We start from the raw sequence: 23,177 nt of genomic DNA on the forward strand, positions 1-23,177 counted from the left end.
TGCTGTTTGTTGTAAGATGTTTATATTTAAACTGTTAGTATTGCCTATCCGCATTATTATTGGACATGTGGGAGCCCATGTTCAGTCTGGAAAGCTGCCACTATACAACATTTGCGTGCTAGTAGGGCCCTCTTGCAGACATTAAGAGGATAATTACCTCTTATATATATTGAATTAGTAATGTTATGTGGTAATTGTGTTACAGTGTTGCAGTGTTTAAGATATGTTTAATGGGAAAACGTATATTCATGTGATTAAGTTTGTTCTTGGTTTAACTTGTTGCAGAAAACCACATCTGTATATCCACCAAGCTCTTCAGTATATCGGACATCATTCAAACCTTTGTTGAGTGCTTAATTCTGATTTAGAATCCATCTCACTCAGTTCTTACCGACTGCCTACTGTTTCATATATCCAAATTTAATCATCAACGAACCCCTCATTTCACCACAACATTCTTATGATCCCAGCTTTCAGCCTTGCTCCTGCACACATCCAAAATCCCGAACAGCAATTCATTGGATCCATTTGCCACTTACTTATGTTTGAATTATTTGTATGTGACCACAAAGAACCTCAAATATTTCTTTTCAAATGTGGATGCAACGAGTTATAGGTTGCATTCGGGCACAACGTCGCCACCAGCAGTTCGGCAAAACAGACACCGCTGCATGCCTGTCCTCGTTAGTATAGTGGAAAGTGTCTCCGCCTGTCATGCGGAAGACTGGTTTTCTTACTTTTCATTGTAATATACTTATCATCAAGCACGCTTCCCAATGTTATTCTAGACATCAAATAGATGGAGGGTAATTCTATCTGAATAAATCAATGTACTCTGGTCTCTCCACAGTGTGAAGAGCATTCAGTGCTTGAATGATGAAGTTATTGATCAACTTGATAATGTAAAGGTGTGCTACACTGCCTTGTAGGAGATGAACATCGGTGTTCCTCCTCCCTATTCCTAGATGTGCTCCTCTTGTGGTCACACTTACGTTTCATTTCCATGGAGGCAATTTTGGTTGGTTATACCCTCTACTAAATTTTAAAAACATCTTAATATCATTTTTCCCTCCTATATGCACTATATTTGTATTTAAGTTTCTTTTACAGTACACTGTAAAAAATGTTCCGTTATTTTTACAGAAAACTACCAGCAGCTGTGGTTGCCAGTAAAATTCCGTAAAAAATACAGGAAAAGAACGTAAACAGCTTTGCAGTTTAAAACTCAGGGCACAAACTTCTAGCCGTGTATGAACTTGATACATTTGAGTCTTTTATATTAACAGCATTTCTTTTTATAACACGAAAACTTGGTACAAATGCATAAAAGTGAAAACATTACTTTTACTTAATTTATTTCTTTGTAATTAATTATTAAAAACATCAAAGTCACTTTTAAACAAAGCAACATGCAGCATGACATCAGCATCTCATTGCCGGACCTTGACTTAAACACAGACTCCACTCTTCAGCATTGTGGTGACCCATAAAACATTTAATATCAGAAAAGAAAAGAGAAGATACAAATTCCGTAGTTATTACGGAAAAATACCGGCAGCTGTGGTTGCCAGCAAACTACCGTAAACTTACGGGAACATCCTCTTTTTATTCATCCCAGCAATTCACAGTGATAAACATGATCTACACCCACTATTCATCTTGGAAATATGTCAGAATACTGAAGATGATTACCACTTCTGCTTCACAGGGACTGCAGCATAACATCCATGACTTGATGTTTTATTGTTGTTTAAAGTCACTGTTATTGTGATCAGTGTTTGCTTTAGTGTGTATAGTGTACATATGTAAAAATCCAGTTTTCTTTGGGCTGCTAAAACAGTGTTTAATATGAAACATAGTTTTGTAGCAAATAACATCAAAAGAAAATGTGATAAGATTCGTTCACAAGCGTTTTCTCTGATGTTGTTTAGTTTCTCATTGTTTTTTGTTACAACAGACTGAGTGAAATTACATTTAAACCGTTAAAAGGTCTGCATTTGGTCTTTGACTCAAACATCAAGAATCTGTGTATGAAACTCAACAGTGGGGACCAACAAATGAAAAGCTTTCAGCCTTGCAATGCTGTGAGTCATGGATGAGTTTTGTGCTTTGATGATACCCAGAATGCATTGCGTTTATCTTATGAGGTTTTTTGGTTTTATTCTTGATGTCTGCTTGATGTCTGATGTCTGAACATTTGTCACGTGACTGACGTGCTGTTTTAAGACATGCAGTATATTATTTAATTTCAAACAATATCATTCACAAGTCCCCCCCAACAGATAACAGTGATGTTGATAGGGATAATGATAGAGCTTTGTTATGAAGGTTATGCGTATTTGGCGTGCTGTCCGGGAAGCGGGCTCCGAGCTCGCCAGATCTATCCGAACCCGAAACACTCTACCTTAGTACTGGTGAGTGCGCCGATCTCAGAAACCGGTCTGAGGCCAGAGCGAACCCCCATAAAGCGAGAAAGTGGGACAGCCGCCGGAGTACGCATACCCCCCAACTCGATGCTGAGCACTTTGGAGGCGTGGCCTGCGTTCTGGAAGAGAAAAGAGGATGAGGGCTCCTTAGGAGATGTGGTTCGTTATAAGACAAAAAAAGGTGTAGGGGTTCCCCTGAGGATGGTTGAGACTGAGAAGATGAAATGAGGGTGGACAGAAAATTTGAAAGGTGTACATAAATCAATCAAACTTTTTGACACACAGTATATGATAACACTACATTTACATTTGTAGTGTTGGGCGCCAGAGTCATGGTTGATTTAGTTTGCAGAAAACTCCCCAAAATCGTGACTAGGGAAGGATATGTTTCTACATGAAGAGGGTACACACATTCAATAACTCTTAAACAATCCCTTTGCATGTTTTCCTCCATTTTACTGTGAGTTTTTGCCCCTTTGTTACTTTTGAGTCACATGATCTGGAGGCATTGGGCGTAGGCACCGTGGCTTAGCTGGCAAAGCACCTGTCTCGTAAACAGGAGATCCTGGGTTCAAATCCCAGCGGAGCCTAGTGCCTTGGCGCTTCTTGTTGCACATCTTTTCGTATTTGAAAGAGGGTTTTTGTTCATTTAAATGTTCCAGAAACACCCAAGAAGTGAACTTGCTCATCACATCCTGCTTACCTGCACAGTAATGCAGCACTGAAGTGATGGTGGATGTCAAGCAGTCCACAGAAAAATCGGACTTGTGTGGCAAGTTTCGGTTAAAAAACATTTTGTCAAGTTCACAAACTGTAATTGTTGTTTCAAAAATGAAGACCGTGACGGTTTTGAAATAAACTGATCTATTCATGAATGACTCTGCCCCAGTGTGGACCTCGGTTCCCATACCCCTGTCAAAGGAGACCTCTTCCATGATTCCCATCTCTCCTTAATTGTTTGTTTTCCCCTTTGTGACTGGTCAGTCACAGTCATCACAAAACCGCTTTTTGGAGTTGGCGCCGTGGCTTAGCTGGTCAAAGCGCCTGTCTTGTAAACAGGAGATCCTGGGTTCAAATCCCAGCGGTGACTGGGAAGTTTGTGTGATTCCTTTGTGATCTTTAGACTAGGGAAACCTAGCCATTGCCCCTCGACATGTAGTTCTACTCATTACCCCGTTTAAACTGCAAAGTTTGGAAATATTTAAGTGATGATGGATGGGCATTAATCCTCGCAAAAGCTGGATGCGTGTGCAACGTGACGTAGGAATAATGTGTGGCGTGCAGGGGTAAAAGATATACTCTAAACGTTGAGGAAAATACTGCACACCTTTCAGTTGCTAGAGATGGGGCTTCAACCTGTCGACTGCCTTCTGCATCAACTTGATACTTTGTCATCATGTTTCGGCCCCTTTCGTTTTTCAGTTACACGTGCTGTGATCATTCCGGGTGATGGCGCCGTGGCTTAGCTGGTCAAAGTGCCTGTCTAGTAAACAGGAGATCCTGGGTTCAAATCCCTGCGGTGCCTAGTGTGTGTGCTCTTTGTTTACTTGTCTTTGTAGACAGATTTATTCCGTTCTCCCGGGAATAGTTTTGTCTCGCGGGTCAACGCTGATGAACAGGGACAAGAAGAGCATTCAAGGCTCTGTGGCGCAATGGATAGCGCATTGGACATCTAGATTGAGAAATGTGGGTATTCAAAGGTCGTGGGTTCGAGTCCCACCAGAGTCATGGTTGATTAAGTTTGCAGAAAACTCCCTAAAATCGTGACTAGGAAAGAATATGTTGCTATATGAAGAGGGTACACAGATTCAATAACTCTTAAACTATCCCTTTGCATGTTTTCGGACGTGTGCTGTGGTTCATCACCACGCTAGCACCACGGTTCCTTCGTGCGACTTAGTCCTCCCTATGCTACCTGTCAAGAAAAAGGTCTTCGTGTTGATTCCTGCTCATATGTTCAGTCACAAAAAGCCTTCAGGGCCCGTTGTCTCTCCTCATAATGATACCTGGACACACATGACAAGAATCTCCCATATGGTGTGCGCATTGCTTTTACCCGGAGCAACGTGATGAAGGACATTTCATGTTCAAAGACAATCAAGTTGTAATTTAACATTCCACACATTTTCTAGCAGTGTTACTTGCATTTAAAAAAAAATAGTGTAGACGTCTGCTGTTATACGTCTCCTTGCCCTTTTCTTGTAGTTTCTTGAAAAGGGTTATCCTCAGTTATTGTTGGGCAATTGTCAAAAGAAGTCCTTAGCCCTGGGCATGAAAAATCTCCCTCCCCAAATTGTCTTTTTTAAGTATGTGTGTGTGAAATCACATTAACGTTTTGGATTGGATGGATTGGATTGGATTCAATTTATTGTCATTACACATATAACAAGTACAGTGTAACGAAATGGATTTAAGAAGAAGAATACAGCAAACATGAGGGAAGTGGAGAGAAAAACAGATACACATAATACACCATAGACAAGACTTGCAACAGGGTAAAATAATCCAGCTTCGGCAAGCAGCCATCCGGTCCTGCAGCCATTACGGCGCTTAACACAGACCCGCTTGCCAAGCTGGCGGGTCAAAGCGACGGAGGTTTGGAATTGGTCAGAGTCTGTGTTTGTGTGTGTGTCTGTGTGAGCGATAAGGACCAAAAGTCTGTGTGTGTGTGTATGATGGGGGAGGGAACCCAAGAGCGTCTCGCCACATTGCCCTTCAGGGTTGTTTCTCCAGTATCAGCCTCAGCCAAGGCCAATCCTGGTTCAAGGGGGGCCTAAAAGATAAGATTGCAGTTGTTTCGTCTTGAGGCGAGTAAACCGCATTCCAATTCCACGGCTACTCTCTTTGTCCATTCTGGTCTCTAACATCATCAATTTTCCTTTCCATAGCCGTGAGCTTTTTCAAGATGTAATCCATATTGCGATTAATAGTCTCAGTCTCAATGCTGACCGCTCTTCCCACAGCCTCCGTCAAAACGGGAAGCTTTGTGAGGCTTTGGACAGCTGTTCCCGTTTTAAGAATTTTTCGATAACCCAGGGCAAAGCATAATCCAATCAGCATAATACCTGTTATCATGGTTCCGAAAAGGTAGATATCTTCAATGTCCTCCACGGAAAGAGCCGCCAGACACACGATCCGCCATCTCTCCCACGCGTCCATCGTGTAGCCAGCTGCGAACGTTCCGTCAGAGCATTCAGGTTCACCCGAACCTTTGTTTCTCGTCGAGAAAATGGTGTCAATTGCGCTAAGTGACGAGTTGATCAGATCCATAATTTCCAAGTTTCGAGAGCAGTGCAGAGAGAGTCTCTCAATAGATGAGACAAGACAAGACAGGAAAGAAAGCAGGGAAGATATGGGCAAGGACGGGGAGAGTGAAAATGCGACCGCCCCCGATGAGAGCCAAACGAGAAGTTTCAGAAATGGGCAATTTGTTATGTTTTTTTTTCGCTTTCCCTTGGGTGTTTTGACCTTTGGCGCATTGTGTACTGTTGGCCTGTTGTCAGTGTGAAAGCAGAAAATGCTACTTTAACTTGAGGTTTACTGAAACCTAGTTGTTAACCTACCATTGTCTTACATTATCATTACAAAGACCCTCCATCTTCTATGTGGTTCCTCTTTCCACAAGGACAACACTTTTCCTGCACGTAAACATAGATGAAATTCACTTGTGTTTGCCTGACAGCTTAAACGTGTTAGGACAAAGAACGATTAAAGTAGGGTATGATTCTCGCACCCAAAGCGAGAATCATACCCCTAGACCAACGAGCCGAGCGTTGTGCAGCGATTGTGATTTCCAGGCGCTTTGGAAAAGTATTTTCCCCCGTGTGCCCCGTTTCATTGAGCCAAAGCAATGTGCGTCTTTTTCAGATAACGCGCGGGAATTAGCTCAAATTGTAGAGCGCTCGCTTGGCATTCGAGAAGTAGTGGTAATGACGCCCGCATTCTCCATATAAGAGGCTTTTGGAGCTTTGACTTTTGGAGCTTCTGGATTCAGAGTCCAGAGTGCTAACCATTACACCATGAAACCCAATGTGAAGCTGTTTTCGACATGCCAGATCCCAAAGAAAAGAGCGCACGGTCTTGTAAATGCAAGAGCTCCACTATAACTAGAGCAAAGCATTGGACAGAGGCACGTTTTCTGACACCCGGGATCAAAGCAGGGATCTTTAGATCTTTAGTCTAACGCTATCTCAACTGAGCTATTTCAGCCATATTTGCAGACTTTTTGACTTGCGAATGGTAGTCTGCGAACGACCCCTGGCGCCGCTTTTGGAGCTTCCTTCGTGCGACTTAGCACTCCCTATGCTACCTGTCGAGGCTCACCGCTGCAGGAAAAGGTCTTCGTGTTGATTCCTGTTCATATATTCAGTCACAAAAAGCCTTCAGTGCCCCTTGTCTCTCCTCGCTATGGAACCTGGACACACATGACAAGAATCTCCCATATGGTGTGTGCATTGCTTTTACCCAGAGCAACGTGATGCAGGACATTTCACAATCAGAGACAATCAAGTTGTCACTTAAGATTCCACAAGTTTTTTTTTGCTGTGTAACTTGCATTTTCAATAAACCAGTGTGGATATGTAAGGTGGTTCGTTTCCTTGCCCTTTTCTTGTAGTTTCTTGAAAAGGGTTATCCTCCAGTATTGTTGGGCAATTTTCAAAATAAGGCTAAGCAAGAAAAATTCTCTCTCCCCAAATCTTCTCTTTATAGTACGTGTGTGTGTGCAATCACATTAACGTTTCAGAAATAGGCAATTTGTTATATTTATTTTCCGCTTTGCCTTGGTTGTATTGACCTTTGGCTCATTGTGTACCGTTGGCCTGTTGTCGGTGTGAAAGCAGCAAATGCTACTTTAACTTGAGGTTTACTGAAACCTAGTTGTTAACCTACCATTGTCTTACGTTATCATTACAAAGACCCTCCACCTTCTATGTGGTTCCTCGTTCCACAAGTACAACACTTTTCCTGCACGTAAACAGATGAAATTCACTTGTGTTCGCCTGACAGCTTAAAAGTTTTCGGACAAAGGTCAAAGAGTGGGGCGGTAACAATCCCTGGCATGCCCCAACCCGAGAGCCTACACTTAGAACACGTCGCTGCAACTCAAGAGCCCGGATAGCTCAGTCGGTAGAGCATCAGACTTTTAATCTGAGGGTCCATGTGTTTCCACTTTGTTAGTCTCCTTTACCTTGTGAGCTCTTCTGGGCCCTCCCTCTGTTGATAAAAATTAAATAAACAGTTTGCTCGTGCGTTGTAGGTCTGCACATTGGCTTTGAGCAGGGTTTTCATCGAGCACATGCGTAAGGAATTCCGTGAGACCTCAGCAAAAGCTGCCAATCTTCTCCCTGCAGATCTAGTGACTCAGTCCTTGTAGCGAAACTTTGCCGGAGGCATGTTGGCTAGCCGTGATCGTATAGTGATTAGTACTCTGCGTTGTGGTCGCAGCAACCCTGGTTCGAATCCGGGTCACGGCAGGGCACCACGTCTAATTGATGTCCTGCCTCTCCCTTTTTGACATCGTCCTCTTGCAGCACGACCGAAACCCAGAGGGCCTGGAACCTGTTGTAGTCGTGGCCGAGTGCTTAAGGTGATGGACTTAAAATCCACTGGGGTCTCCCCGCGCAGGTTCAAATCTTGCCGACTACGGCTGCTTGAGAGAGAGAAGAAGATCCAGCCTTTATAGACTACCACGTTTTTCTTTAGGAGCGACTCTGCAACAGATGGCACGTGTTGTTGATATAACACAAATTGACCGGTACAGGAGTGCTCGATGGGTTGTCGATGCAACTAGGTTCATAACAATGCAGTAAAACAATGTGTAAATACTTTATAGCCTTTTATGTGATTTTACAAATGTTTAAGAGCGAATCTGCAACAGATGGCACGTGTTGTTGATATAACACAAATTGACCGGTACAGGAGTGCTCGATGGGTTGTCGGTGCAACTAGGTATACAACAATGTAGAAAACATTTAATGTAAAACAATGTCTACATACTTTATAGCCTTTTATGTGATTTTACAAATGTTTAAGAGCGACTCTGAAACAGATGGCACGTGTTGTTGATATAATACAAATTGACCGGTACAGGAGTGCTCGATGGGTTGTCGATGCAACTAGGTATACAACAATGTAGTAAACATTTAATGTAAAACAATGTTTTCATACTTCATAGCCTTTTATGTGATTTTTAAAAATGTTTTCTTTGCAGGGACCTTAAGGAAAGCACGGCCAGATAAAAGACCAAAGATGAGCTTTCAGGGCAGTGTTTGAAACACGTCTGACTTTCAGCTCCCAGAGCCTGTTACCCGGTTCAAGTGTACTTGATGAACTGCAATCAACAGATGGCATCGCCTCCAGATATAGGACTGAACACCCCTGCATCAGAAAGGTGCACTGAACCCTAAGCCGACAGAACACTGTAAGGTCTTGACTGTCTGCGAAATGTCACAGCGGGCCTACTGTAAAACACAATGGTGGAAACCGGCGGCACAATGTGCCTTTTTGAGGTAGCGTGGCCGAGCGGTCTAAGGCGCTGGATTTAGGCTCCAGTCTCTTTGGAGGCGTGGGTTCAAATCCCACCGCTGCCAGTGGGTCTTTGCTACGCTTGGATCGTTGTGAGTCTAGTTTTCGTCTTACCTCCAGAGCCACTTTAGCTGGTTAGGGTGTGTTTGATGAGGGATGAACCTGCACTCACCTGCTGTACTCAACAAGCCTTAGGCCATCAGATGTATTGGGTAACTTAAATGACGCGAAATGGACGGCACCAAATGGACGCTGCGCGCAAGCCCCCCAGATTTTTCCCAGGTCGCGCGACGGTCCCGAAACGAAGGGGAAGTTGCCCGAACGCGATTCGCAGTGTCTCGCCGCGCCCACACCGCCCGGGGACCCCGCGAAAAATGCCCAAAAAGCGCCCCACGGAAACAAGGTTAGGGGCAATACGAGGCGAAGCAGCCAGAGGGCGACTGCACGTACGCCTGTAACCTATTTCTCGCGCGTCGATCAGGTGGCGAGTGGGCAGTCAGAATGAAGCCTAAACGTCCCCTTGCAGCCTAGGGCCCGGCTCCGCACCCGGCGTACACGAATCACCTACGCATCCCCCTTGCCACCTATTTTGGGCGGGGCATCCCAATGGACACGCCTCCGTCCACAAAACGTCTATGCATCCGCCTTGCAGCCTAAATGCATCGGAGGCCCACCCGAAGCCCCGGACGCCCCCCGAAGCCCCAAAGAACCCGAGACTTGGCGTTCTCGTTGCCGGCCGCCGACTCCCGTTCCGTATCGGTGCCGACTGGCCATATTCGAGCCGATATGCCCCTAGTGGCGGTGCGACGCACGCCCAAACACCCAAGAGCCCTTCACTTTGAATTTCGAGTCATAAAAGCGAAATGTGTATCCAAACCTAGTTTTCTCACACCTGCGATTTATTCGAAAGAGGCCCCGACTGGTGCACAGGGCGAGAACCCAGTCCAGTGGTCTTGTTTACTTCGGCAATGAGTTATACAGCCTAAACCAGCTGCAGAGAGCCTTAGAGACATGGTCCTTCGTGATGATGTACTTTAAAGCTCATCTTTGTGCTCCAGAAGCATAAAAACGGTGTGTCCATTATTTACCTATGTAGACCCTGTCAAATAAGTTATGTGTGGCATGTACATTACTAACTTATTTAATGGGGACCTCGTAGGTAAACCATGGACAAAGCCTATATCTGTTTTACCTGTTAATTTCAGCGTTATAACACGTTTATTAAGCTTAATATCGGTTTGTCCATCGTTTACCTATTGAAGCCCTGTCAAACAAGTTATCTGTGGCATGTACATTCCTAACTTATTTAATGGGGACCTCGTAGGTAAATAATGGACAATGCCTATGTGTTTTTACTTGTCAGTTACAGCGTTATAATACCTTTATTAAGCTTAATATCGGTGTCCATTTTCTTCCTATGGAGACCCTGTCAAATAAGTTATCTGTGGCATGTACATTCCTAACTTATTTAATGGGGACCTCGTAGGTAAATAATGGACAATGCCTAGTTGTGTTAATATTCAATGAGTTATTAACCTCAAACCAACTGTAAAGCACAAAAGAGACACTGGGCTTCGTAGTGATGTGCTTTACAGCTCACAGTTGTGCCCCATAAGCCTAAACAAGGTGTGTGCATTTCAAACCTACAGGTAATGTGTCAAAAGTGTTATGAGTGGGATGCATTTGTCTTATTTGCCCATACCTGTTAATAACAGCATTATAGAACCTTTAATAAGCTTAATATTGGTTTGTCCATTATTTACCTATGGAGACCCTGTCTAATAAGTTATCTGTGGCATGTACATTTGTAAGTTATTTAATGGGGACCTCCTAGGTAAACCATGGACAATGCCTATATCTGTTTTTACCTGTTAATTACAGCGTTATAACACACTTTTTAAGCTTAATAACAGTGTGTCCATCATTTACCTATTGATGTCCTGTCAAACAAGTTATGTGTGGCATGGGGCTTCGAATGCTGGTCCTCCACATCATTAAGCAACACATATTCAAAGCCCATAGCCCTCACAGTAGGGCAAGTGCTCGAAAAAAATCCCAAAAAATATTCATAAATAATTCACTGGGTCATCGTACGATAGCCACCTATGAGCACACCAGAATAAGTTACGCGTGTCAGAGGCTCCCGTACGGCCCGCGCAGGCCACAGGAGCCCGAAACCTAACATAAAGTTGCGGCACGTGGCCCTCGTCGATATACCCAGGGGGCTAGGTCGTGACGCAAAGTTAAATATTTTTCCTTATTTTTCATGCATGCCATTTCCTCTCGTTGATCTCTATGGGCTGTGGGCCTGAAAAAGGTTCATTTTAAGACTTTTAACAACTTCCGTGTGACAATCTCACAGATATGCATTCTAGAAGCACCCCATAAAGATATATTACACAATTCAGGCTGTTAAAATGCTTATTTTGCATACAAGTGGACTTTTGATAGAATTATGTCTCTGCCCAGCTTTTTATTCATATTTATGCTTTAATTTTCTGCAAAAGCTTTGGGGCTTCGAATACTAGTCCTTCACATCAGTAAGCAACACATATTCAAAGCCCATAGCCCTCACAGTAGGGAAAGAGCTCGAAAAAAATCACAAAAAATATTCCCAAAAAATGAACGTCTCACATGGAACCCAAAACAGGCAATATAGCAAATAACGTGGCCGTACGCACTCCGTATGCTAGGAAACGAACGAAGGGGCCGTGACTAGATATAGAATGTGAATTGGGGTCATTTGAACCTCCGGGGTCAGTTCTGGGGTCATCGTACGATAGCCACCTATGAGGACACCAGAATAGGTTGTGCATGTCAGAGGCTCCCGTACGGCCCGCGCATGCCCCAGGAGCCCAACACTTAGCAGAAAGTTGCGTCTAGTAGCCCTTGACAACATACCTAAAGGGCTAGTTGGTGACGTGCTATCAAATATTTTTTCTTCCTTTTCATACATCTCTCTTCCTCCCATTGTTCTCTATGGATAAGGGGTTAGGCTAAGGGATTGGCAAATAATTCCAGGAAGAAATGGGTCTCGGGAAGTGTCTAGAGACAAGGAACTCGAGATCCAGATAGGGGAGCCCCTGGCGGTCAAACTTTTCGCATATCCAGGCCCTGTGACCTTTTGACCCCTGAATTCTTGAGCGTACATTAGTAGACTACTTGTAGGCTGTCGGTGTCTTCTCTGGCAAACCGAGCGGTCAAATAGGTCGGAGGGGCGCGGAACTCCAAGACCCGACCCGGGGGCCTGTGACGGGCCACATACGTGAAAATTAGGCCAATCGGACCATTCTGCGGCAGTGTCCATCATGAGCCTATGAAATGAATGGGATAGGTTGCACGTGTCAGAGGCTACCGTACGGCCCACGCAGGCCCCAGGAGCCTGAAACCTAACAGAAAGTTGCGTCACGTGGCCCTCGACAACATACTGAGGGAGCTAGGTCGAGAAGCAAAGTTAAATATTTTTCATTATTTTTCATACATCTCTGTTCCTCCCGTTGTTATCATTGGGCCTTTTGCCTGAAAAGGGTTCATTTTCAGACTTTGAACAGTTTTCGTGTGACAATCTCACAGATATGCATTCTAGAAGCACCCCAAAAAGATATATTACACAATTCAGGCTGTTAAAATGCTTATTTTGCATACAAGTGGACTTTTGAAAGAATTATATCTCTGCCCAGCTTTTTATGCATAATTATGCTTTAATTTTCTGCAAAAGCTTTGGGGCTTCGAATACTAGTCCTTGACATCAGTAAGCAACACATATTAAAAGCCCATAGCCCTCACTGTAGGGAAAGTGCTCGAAAAAAATCACAAAAAATATTCCCAAAAAATGAACGTCTCACATGGAACTCAAAACGGGCAATATAGCAAATAACGTGGCCGTACGCACTCCGTATGCTAGGAAACGAACGAGGGGGCTGTGACTAGATATAGAATTTGAATTGGGGTCATTCGAACCTCCACGGTCAGTTCTGGGGTCATAGTACGATGGCCACCTATGAGGACACCAGAATAGGTTGTGCGTGTCAGAGCCTCCCGTACGACCCGCGTAGGCCCCAGAAGCCTGAAACCTAACAGAAAGTTGCGCCACGTGGCTCTCGACGACATACCGAGGGAGCTAGGTCGAGACGCGAAGTAAAATATTTTTCATTATTTTTCGTACATCTCGATAGCTCGTTCGGACCTCTGAGTGCCCGCGCACGCCTGGCGCGGGCGGCATGCATATTCAACGACTTTTTGTCAGATACCCCACGAGGGCGCGTTTCGGCACTTTCGCGGTGTAGCGCCATCAATAGGCAGCAAGGGGCTTCAAACTGCCAACTCTAGGTGCGCAACGGACGAGAGGAAGACTGTGGTAGAGTTAGGTGGTTAGGGGACGCGAAAGGCACCTTTTGGAACGTAATGATGAAGATTAGGCAGTTAGGGGGATGTTTAGGCGTTTTGCGGCCAAGCGCCATCAATAGGCAGCAAAGGGCGTCAAACTACAAACTCTAGGTGTGCAATGGACGGTGAGGAAGACTTCTGTAGAGTTAGGCTGTTAGGGGACGCGAAAGGCACCTTTTGGACACAGTGATGAAGATTAGGCAGTTAGGGGGATGTTTAGGTGTTTCGCGGCAAAATGGTACATTTTGCAGTACTTTACCACCCCTTGTGGTGTCCGCACGATGCCTTTGACGAAAAATGGACCCTAAACTACGATAAGGGAAAAAGTGCCACTCGCCATCGCAAAGTGAGCAAATGAGGCATACGATCCCTTCGCACCCCTAGTCGTCCAATGGCAATCAATATGAATGGGGTTTTGTCCACCGTTTACCTAACTTCCCTTACATGCCCCCCTCGAAAAAGTGTAGGCTTCCAATGAGAGGTCTCACCGAGATTTGAACTCGGATTGCTGGATTCAGAGTCCAGAGTGCTAACCATTACACCACGAAACCCAATGTGAAGCTGTTTTCGACATGCCAGATTCTGAAGAAAAGAGCGCACGGTCTTGTGAATGCAAGAACTCAACTATAACTAGAGCAAAGCATTGGACAGAGGGACGCATGCCGAAACCCGGGATCGAACCAGGGACCTTTAGATCTTCAGTCTAACGCTCTCCCAACTGAGCTATTTCGGCCACGTTTGCAGACTTCTTGACTTGCGAATCGTAGTCCGCGGACGACCCCTGGCGCTGAAGCCCTGAATTATGGAAAGAATGCCAGAGAAAAGCCCTTCGCCCGTACAGGGATCTAACACGCGACCTTGGCGTTATTAGCACCACGCTCTAGCCAACTGAGCTACCCGGCCATGGGTCTCCTTCTTTCATGATCTGGATTGCCATAGTGCCATGTGCAGCGATTGTGATTTCAAGGCGCTTTGTGTAAGCAGTTTCATTGAGCCAAAAGCTATTTCAGATAATCCGCGGGAATTTGCTCAAATGGCAGAGCGCTCGTGTGGCATTCGAGAGGTAGAGGGAATGACGGCCTTATTCTCCATATTAGAGGCTTTTGGAGCTTCCTTCGTGTGACTTAGCCCTCCCTATGCTACCTATTGAGGCTCACCGCTGCAGAGAAAGGTCTCCGTGTTGATTCCTGTTCATATATTCAGTCACAAAAAGCCTTCAGTGCCCCTCGTCTCTCCTCGCAATGGCAGTGGTAAGCCCCTGAATCGGTTCCGCCCAAAAACTGCCGGTGGACTGCTAGGTCAATGTTTGTGGGGAAAGACTTTCCATTACTCTGCAGTAAACTAAAGAAAAGGCCACAGTGCACTTATTTTACAGGGACAATCCCCCTGGAGCAATGTGGAGTAAAGTGGCTTGCTCAAGGACACACTGCTAGTGGATGCTGGGATCGAACAAGCAACCTTTGATTTACTAGTTCAGTGGTTTAACAAACTAGACCACCATCTCACACCAGTGGCATCGGTGGCTTCTACTGCCATGCCCCCTCCAAAATGATTCCCCGACGGGGAGTTAAGCTTTTTCTTTGCCGCTGTCCAATTGCTTGGATGAGCTGGGTTTAAACATTCTAAAGAACAGCTGAAGAAGTGCCTGGTATGGCTCTTTTTGAACAAATTGCAGTACGTTTGTCCCTTTTTAAAGGGGCCGGGCAACAGGCATAGTGTCACGGGGTGACGAAAGGGAAGCGGAACTAAGTCCCGCTGGAATTGTGTTCCCACCCGGGACGGTGTCGCTGTAACACCGGTCCACTTCCGGGTTGCGCATTATGTCACCATAACAACGCTAATGACGGATTGACATCTGGTGCGGAGAGTTTGATGTTGGGATCTGTGAGAGGATTGTGGAGGCGGAGTAACCATATAAAAAGGAAGTACAGAGACCATGAAGTTGGTGACCCCTACTGGTTGTTCGTTCTCCCGGTTGTTCTTCCTGGTTGTCCTTTCTTCGGATGTGTTCCCCTGAGAGAAGTGGATTCCTTTGACGGTTGGGCTGGCGTGCGAAGGTATCTGAAGATTGTTGTGGGGTTCGGCTGTTCGGCTGTGTGACAGATATAACGGCCATCGAGTGGAGATATTGAGGACGGAAAGAGAGTGAGTTATGAGGACCAAGTGAAGACCAAGCCGCGCCATCATCATCGGAGGGAAGATAAGTAATATGATCTTGGAATTCGATTGAATGCATGCACCTGCACTGAGACTGATATAAAGTTGTGAAGTGGATTGATCACGAGGGTTGTGTCACTGGACAGTGCGTGGATTAAGTGATCATTTGAACTCCTGTTTTCTCCTTCGAGTGTGGGCGAGAAGCGCTCGGTCCCCGGGTCAGTAAGGAGGCATTCACACTTCCTCGCTATTTGGTGAGACCCGATCCAGCCCGACAGTGGAAGGAGCAAGCGTTGGGTGAGTGCTGGCTCTATTTGCACTGAGAGTGGATATGCAGTGCCTGAAGTGGTGTGTCTGCACAATAATTGCTTGAAGTGAAGTTACAGAGTGTGGGGAATATATACAGAGTTAATGCCGTACGCTCACCACCTCGAAAGCCCACCACTGTCACCGTAACAAAAACCCAGGCGTTCCGTGTGAAGATTCTCCCTACCTGCTGGAAGATTGTGTGTACGTGTATTAACTTACTCTGCTGTGCAGCTTGCAGGATCCTCCGGGCCAAGCGCCGTATGTGATGTCGCTGTGAAGGGAGGTGGACATCAGAAATATTCCTTTCCTTGTCTTGACCGAAGCATATCCCAGCCGTAAGCCCTCACTCGTTCAAAGAACATATATCTGTTGTCGAACTACTTACTCTGCTGTGCAGATCGAAGGATCCTCCGGACCAAGTGTCGTATGTGAAGTTGGCTGTAACGAGAGGTGGACATTAAGAAATATTCCTTGCATCGTCTGGACCAAAGCATCTATAAGTTCTACTTACCAGGATACTCCCCCACTCAGTGGACGGGTGGCCGACTCCTCTTCTCCCTTACCGGCCACGTACAGGGACGAGCTGCCAAAGAGAACTCCACGCCCTCCCGGCGTCCGATCCCGTTCTGGTTTGGAGACACAGAATTAGCACTGAGACTTTTAATTGATTTTAACTAAATAAACCTTGTCAAACTTTTACTCTCTCGTCTGTCTGGTTTTCCTGGTACGCTCCTCGAGGTGGTCCTGGGTTTCAGGGGTGGGTGCAGTCTGGCTTGACCCCCCGACCTGTGACAATAGTGCTGGGATCTTCATGAGAAAAGTGAAAACTTCCTCACCCTTCTTTTCCGAAGGGGGTTTTCTGAAAATGAGCGTGACGCTCATTAGTTTTGACACGCTTTTGCACTTTAATTCTGAGTTAAACGGACCGATGTGCCCAAGCCACCGGTTGGCGTGTTCGGCTGTTACGTCAAAGGTTGGTGGTTCAAGCCCACCAAGGGACGAAAGCTGTGTGGCGAGCAGCTACAATTTTCTGACCCCAAAATGTTGAGGCCCGCCAGAGAAGCTCACTCAACAGAGTCTTACTCTACTTACTTGCATAGTAGTAATCCATATCATAAAATGTTCCCATGTTTTTTTAAAACCATAGGCAACCACCAAACTACTTTATATCAAAACCTTAGTTTGAAAAAAAAACATGATTTGATGGCAACATCACATGATGGTTTTACCACAATAAATCCCAAGTTAACTGTCTTATAGGTTTAGCCATTTTTAAAATGTTTACAATTTCAAAGAAGCTTTACAGAAAATGCATGTACCAATGTTACAATCAATCAGAAGATTGTCAGCCCACTTTGTACTGGTAAAATATCTATCCATCCATCCATTTTCTACCGCTTATCCGGGGCTGGGTCACGGGGGCAGCAGTCTAAGCAGGGATGCCCAGACTTCCCTCTCCCTAGCCACTTCCTCCAGCTCTTCCGGGGGACACCGAGGCGTTCCCAGGCCAGCCGGGAGACATAGTCCCTCCAGCGTGTCCTAGGTCTTCCCCGGGGTCTTCTCCCGGTGGGACATGCCCGGAACACCTTACCGGGAAGGCGTCCAGGGGGCATCCGGAAAAGATGCCCGAGCCACCTCAGCTGGCCCCTCTGAGCTCCTCCCGAGTGACCGAGCTGCTCACCCTATCTCTAAGGGATCGCCCGGCCACCCTGCGGAGAAAGCTCATTTCGGCCGCCTGTATCCGGGATCTTGTCCTTTCGGTCATGACCCACAGCTCATGACCATAGGTGAGAGTAGGAACGTAGATTGACCGGTAAATCGAGAGCTTCGCTTTGCGGCTCAGCTCCTTCTTCACCACGTAAAATATCTATAATATTTGTAAATTAACAATATGTGAATGATGCAAAACATTATCTAGCAGAGTTCTGTGGACAAATAGATGGGGATATATCAATATGAGTAACTCTGAAAAGAGTAAACATTGTCTGTTCACATATATTGCCAATATTGTAACAATACAAAGTGGGTTGAAAAATCTGCAAATTTATGCAGTGATTACAATACATCACATTTGGTAGTTTGTATGTCCATGTTTATTTGCCATCATCTGAAGTCCTCATGAGTGTTGGTGTCATCGTAAGTCTACACAGGTTATCCTGGATCCAAACTAGAGCTACTATAATCTCTAGTTACTTTAGGATGTGCATCGCTTGGAGGGAGAAACAGGAAAGCAGAAGGAGAAGGATTAGCATAACTGCTGTTGGTATTATTTCAAGCAAATGATGAACATGTGCAGTTTTTATTTCATTACTGGAGAACAAGGTTACAAGATGTGTTATATGAATGCTTGACTAAAAATGAATAATGACTAATGATGCTGAACATTCAGCCTAACATCACAGTAATACATAAGACTTAGCTCTATATTCAGATAAAAAAACATCTGAAAAGTTTTTCGCGGCAGGGCCCCATTTACTTGCAGGTAACTGTTCATGTACCTTCGGACAGACTGCCTCTATTAAGGATACACATCTTGCTGGCACCCCAAGCTCCCACGGAAAAACATTCACGAGCATGTGCTCCCTGGTGGTCTAGTGGCTAGGATTCGGCAATCTCACCACCGCGGCCTGGGTTATATTCCCGGTCAGGGAATGCGGTTTTGGGCGCCCTCTTGCTATTTTTTCATGGGACCTTGAAAACACTGGGCTATGAGGGTCTCCAAGGCTTAAAATGATGCTTCCTTCGAGATGGATGCGAACCAGCGACCTAAGGATAACCAGTGAGATGCCTACAGTCCTCCGCTCTATCAACTGAGCTTTTCGACGGCTACCAAGGTAAAAACGTCAAGACACTGTAAAGACATCTCGTAAAAAATCCCAGCTGTACCTTCTGTACTTTTCAGTTGTCGGCACCTAGAACGCAGCACTTTGTGTCCAGCAATTGTTGCCTGAGACTCAGGAAGCACAATATAATACAAGGTAACTACTGTTTGCTCACTTGAATTTGGATTGTGCAAAGGAGTTAAAATGTAGAAGGTGCCAAGAAAGGCTGATAAACGAGATAAGTGGGTATTTGTTTGACCTCCTACACAGCTGACTCGACAGAGCCACACTGTGAAACAGCAGCTTTTTCATTTGAAAATAGCCAATTGAGAAAATGGAAATTCCCATACCTGGAGTTGAACCTGGGCCACCTGGGTGAAAACCTGGAATCCTAACCGCTAGACCATATAGGACGCCTTAGCTGTTGTCTTCCGACCTGGAGGTGACGTGCACTTCAACTGTTTCCCACCACAGAGGAAGCGAAATAACAATCACACATTTGAAGTGCAACGCAGAAGATTGTCTACTTATCTGAGCAGGTGCTGACAATAATCTCGCAACAAGCAGGGTGAAACCAAGAGACCTAAGGATGACCACTGAGATGCCTACAGTCCTCCGCTCTACCAACTGAGCAATCGAAGGCCCGGGTACTTGTTATCGTCTGAGTTATTTTTGGGCCTTGTCAGCAGAAGCCCTCGTGGCACGAAAAATGAGCGGAGGGGCAACGAGCCAGCCAGGAGTCGAACCTAGAATCTTCTGATCTGTAGTCAGACGCGTTATCCATTGCGCCACTGGCCCTCCCTGAGGGCATACAGGAAGAATGCAAATCGACAGCGGTCAAAGGGGCTGAGACAACTCACGCTCGCTGGAACAAACCCGTGCCTGGTAATCAAGACCTTCATAGGTTTACTAGCAACTTCAAAGCAGATGTGGATTGGAACCCTTAACACTGTCTGACATGAATTAGTGCAAGGCCGTTTCCATGTAAAGCCGAGCCTGGAGTGTGCAAAGCAATGTCAGAAGTGGGATTCTAACCCACCAATCCAGAGGAGACTGCGACCTGAACGCAGCGCCTTAGACAGCTCGGCCATCCTTATTGTCGAGGCGTCCGCCGGTACACCTACGACTTTCCGAATGACCCGTGATTGCGGCCGTTCAATGGCACACAGGCCATTTAGAAATAACGTCCTGCCTGGAGCGCAATTCCCAGATAGAGGGGACCTGTCCTCCTCACTTTTTGACACTTCACTCTTCGATTTGATGCTTATTTATAAACCATGAGGTCTGTTTCTAATTTTTGCAAGAATTATATATATATTAATCCAATTGCATTAATGATCAGCCTGTTAAGAGCATTTCCTAATGAACCCTGTTTTAATTGGGAAGATTATTTAGAATCTGTTCTAGTATAATTGGCATGGAATGGCGTCATTTGAGTAGCTTTGTCAGTAATTTGCTCGCGATGAATCCATTTCAATTGTTACACTTTGTTTGTATGTTCAGTAGATTTTACTTCAAAATAAGAATATTGACCAAAATAAGAATATTGACCGTTGTAATCGAACAGCCCTGATTTACAGTAAGGGCTATGTGTATGGCTTCATTATCCCAAGGAGTTTCCGTCCCTTTACCTGTTTCATAAAAAAAGTTAACCTTACAGTCATTTAAACTAAGTCCTGCTCCTTATACGATGCACTAATTGTGCTTTCACACCTCATATGAAATTGATGAATCAGATTTAATGAAAAGTTGTGAATTTTTGTGAATGTTGTTACTTTTATTTTCATAAAACATTGCATACTGAAATGTCAGGCTATTCTGTTACTGAAATGAAAACGGTCAGACCAGAGTTGCGCCACTGCCAAACAGTTTAGCGCACAGCGATTTCCTATGTTTTCTCAGATTGTATCACATCATGGTCACAAGCAAGAAAATCCATTCTTAGAACTCCCCGCAGCCTGTTTATATGTGCAGTTCCCTTCCAACACAAACGTTTGGCCGAAACCAAATGGATAGCTTCCCCGTTATATCAACAAAAGGCCTAGTCTTTTCACTTTTGACTGTTGCTGTTAAATGGTCCGTGCCGTGGCAAGAGCTCCACTATAACTAGAGCAAAGCATTGGACAGAGGGACACATGCCGAAACCCGGGATCGAACCAGGGACCTTTAGATCTTCAGTCTAACGCTCTCCCAACTGAGCTATTTCGGTCACGTTTGCAGATTTCTTGACTTGCGAATCGTAGTCCGCGAACGACCCCTGGCGCTGAAGCCCTGGATTATAAAAAGAATGCCAGAGAAAAGCCTTTGGCCCGTACGGGGATCGAACCAACGACCTTAGCGTTTTTAGAACCACGCTCTAGCCAACTGAGCTAACCGGCCATGGGTCTCCTTCTTTCATGATCTGGATTGACATAGTGCCACCTTGAGTGTCCTCACAATACGAGGAACGCTTAAAGCAGGGCTCGTCCGGGATTTGAACGTGGGACCTCTCGCACCCAAAGCAAGAATCATGACCCTAGACCAACGAGCCGAGCGGTGTGCAGCAATTGTGATTTCAAGGCGCTTTGGAAAAGCATTTTCGCCGTGTGCCCCGTTTCTTTGAGCCAAAGCAATGCGCGTCTTTTTCAGATAACGCGCGGGAATTTGCTCAAATGATAAAGCGCTTGCTTGGCATTCGAGAGGTAGAGGGAATGACGGCCTTATTCTCCATATTAGAGGCTTTTGGAGCTTCCTTCGTGCGACTTAGCCCTCCCTATGCTACCTGTCGAGGCTCACCGCCGCAGAAAAAGGTCTTCGTGTTGAATACTGTTCATATATTCAGTCACAAAAAGCCTTCAGTGCCCCTTGTCTCTCCTCGCTATGGAACCTGGACACAAATGACAAGAATCTCCCATATGGTGTGCGCATTGCTTTTACCCAGAGCAACGTGATGCAGGGCATTTCACGATCAGAGACAATCAAGTTGTCACTTAAGATTCCACAAGTTTTTTTTTGCTGTGTAACTTGCATTTTCAATAAACCAGTGTGGATATGTGAGGTGGTTTGTTTCCTTGCCCTTTTCTTGTAGTTTCTTGAAAAGGGTTATCCTCCATAACTGTTGGGTAATTGTCAAAATAAGGCTAAGCAAGAAAAATCTCTCTCCCCAAATCTTCTCTTTATAGTACGTGTGTGTGTGCAATCACATTAACGTTTCAGAAATAGGCAATTTGTTATATTTATTTTCCGCTTTGCCTTGGTTGTATTGACCTTTGGCTCATTGTGTACTGTTGGCCTGTTGTCAGTGTGAAAGCAGCAAATGCTACTTTAACTTGAGGTTTACTGAAACCTAGTTGTTAACCTACCATTGTCTTACGTTATCATTACAAAGACCCTCCACCATTCTATGTGCTTCCTCGTTCACATGTACAACACTTTTCCTGCACGTAAACAGATGAAATTCACTTGTGTTTGCCTGACAGCTTAAACGTTTTAGTACAAAGGTAAAAGAGCGGGGCTGTAACAATCCCTGGCATGACCCCCTCGAAAAAGTGTAGGCTTCCAATGAGAGGTCTCACCAAGATTTGAACTCGGATTGCTGGATTCAGAGTCCAGAGTGCTAACCATTACACCATGAAACCCAATGTGAAGCTGTTTTCGACATGCCAGATTCTGAAGAAAAGAGCACACAGTCTTGTGAATGCAAGAACTCCACTATAACTAGAGCAAAGCATTGGACAGAGGGACACATGCCAAAACCCGGGATTGAACCAGGGACCTTTAGATCTTCAGTCTAACGCTCTCCCAACTGAGCTATTTCGGCCACGTTTGCAGACTTCTTGACTTGCGAATCGTAGTCCGCGGACGACCCCTGGCGCTGAAGCCCTGAATTATGGAAAGAATGCCTGAGAAAAGCCCTTCGCCCGTACGGGGATCGAACACGCGACCTTGGCGTTATTAGCACCACGCTCTAGCCAACTGAGCTACCCGGCCATGGGTCTCCTTCTTTCATGATCTGGATTGCCATAGTGCCATGTGCAGCGATTGTGATTTCAAGGCGCTTTGTGTAAGCATTTTCCCCGTGTGCACAGTTTCATTGAGCCAAAAGCTATTTCAGATAATGCGCGGGAATTTGCTCAAATGGCAGAACGCTCGCTTGGCATTCGAGAGGTAGGGGGAATGACGGCCTTATTTTCCATATTAGAGGCTTTTGGAGCTTCCTTCGTGTGACTTAGCCCTCCCTATGCTACCTATTGAGGCTCACCGCTGCAGAGAAAGGTCTCCGTGTTGATTCCTGTTCATATATTCAGTCACAAAAAGCCTTCAGTGCCCCTTGTCTCTCACCCCAATGGCAGTGGTAAGCCCCTGAATCGGTTCCGCCCAAAAACTGCCGGTGGACTGCTAGGTCACTGTTTGTGGGGAAAGACTTTCCATTACTCTGCAGTAAAGTAAAGAAAAGGCCACAGTGCACTTATTTTACAGGGACAATCCCCCTGGAGCAATGTGGAGTAAAGTGGCTTGCTCAAGGACACACTGCTAGTGGATGCTGGGATCGAACAAGCAACCTTTGATTTAC

The 23,177-nt window shown here is 45.3% G+C and overlaps 12 non-coding genes across 12 annotated transcripts; 6 read left to right on the plus strand and 6 right to left on the minus strand.

Annotated features, from left to right (window-relative positions):
- Positions 1 to 2,943: 2,943 nt before the first annotated feature.
- trnat-cgu (transfer RNA threonine (anticodon CGU)) lies at positions 2,944 to 3,016 on the plus strand. The gene has a single exon. It is a non-coding gene; the product is annotated as a tRNA-Thr (tRNA).
- Positions 3,017 to 3,442: 426 nt separating this feature from the next.
- trnat-ugu (transfer RNA threonine (anticodon UGU)) lies at positions 3,443 to 3,516 on the plus strand. The gene has a single exon. It is a non-coding gene; the product is annotated as a tRNA-Thr (tRNA).
- Positions 3,517 to 3,877: 361 nt separating this feature from the next.
- Positions 3,878 to 3,951, plus strand: trnat-agu (transfer RNA threonine (anticodon AGU)). Its single transcript has one exon. It is a non-coding gene; the product is annotated as a tRNA-Thr (tRNA).
- Positions 3,952 to 4,064: 113 nt separating this feature from the next.
- On the plus strand, positions 4,065 to 4,154 carry trnar-ucu (transfer RNA arginine (anticodon UCU)). The gene is given in 2 exon segments: positions 4,065 to 4,101; positions 4,119 to 4,154. It is a non-coding gene; the product is annotated as a tRNA-Arg (tRNA).
- A 3,836-nt stretch (positions 4,155 to 7,990) lies between these two features.
- trnal-uaa (transfer RNA leucine (anticodon UAA)) lies at positions 7,991 to 8,072 on the plus strand. Its single transcript has one exon. It is a non-coding gene; the product is annotated as a tRNA-Leu (tRNA).
- Positions 8,073 to 8,934: 862 nt separating this feature from the next.
- trnal-uag (transfer RNA leucine (anticodon UAG)) lies at positions 8,935 to 9,016 on the plus strand. Its single transcript has one exon. It is a non-coding gene; the product is annotated as a tRNA-Leu (tRNA).
- Positions 9,017 to 13,816: 4,800 nt separating this feature from the next.
- On the minus strand, positions 13,817 to 13,888 carry trnaq-cug (transfer RNA glutamine (anticodon CUG)). Its single transcript has one exon. It is a non-coding gene; the product is annotated as a tRNA-Gln (tRNA).
- Positions 13,889 to 13,997: 109 nt separating this feature from the next.
- On the minus strand, positions 13,998 to 14,070 carry trnaf-gaa (transfer RNA phenylalanine (anticodon GAA)). The gene has a single exon. It is a non-coding gene; the product is annotated as a tRNA-Phe (tRNA).
- A 5,280-nt stretch (positions 14,071 to 19,350) lies between these two features.
- On the minus strand, positions 19,351 to 19,423 carry trnac-aca (transfer RNA cysteine (anticodon ACA)). Its single transcript has one exon. It is a non-coding gene; the product is annotated as a tRNA-Cys (tRNA).
- A 1,338-nt stretch (positions 19,424 to 20,761) lies between these two features.
- On the minus strand, positions 20,762 to 20,834 carry trnaf-gaa (transfer RNA phenylalanine (anticodon GAA)). The gene has a single exon. It is a non-coding gene; the product is annotated as a tRNA-Phe (tRNA).
- A 1,336-nt stretch (positions 20,835 to 22,170) lies between these two features.
- On the minus strand, positions 22,171 to 22,242 carry trnaq-cug (transfer RNA glutamine (anticodon CUG)). Its single transcript has one exon. It is a non-coding gene; the product is annotated as a tRNA-Gln (tRNA).
- Positions 22,243 to 22,351: 109 nt separating this feature from the next.
- trnaf-gaa (transfer RNA phenylalanine (anticodon GAA)) lies at positions 22,352 to 22,424 on the minus strand. Its single transcript has one exon. It is a non-coding gene; the product is annotated as a tRNA-Phe (tRNA).
- Positions 22,425 to 23,177: the final 753 nt, after the last annotated feature.

This window comes from Triplophysa dalaica, chromosome 5 (genome assembly GCF_015846415.1).
Source record: "Triplophysa dalaica isolate WHDGS20190420 chromosome 5, ASM1584641v1, whole genome shotgun sequence".
NCBI lineage: Eukaryota > Metazoa > Chordata > Actinopteri > Cypriniformes > Nemacheilidae > Triplophysa > Triplophysa dalaica.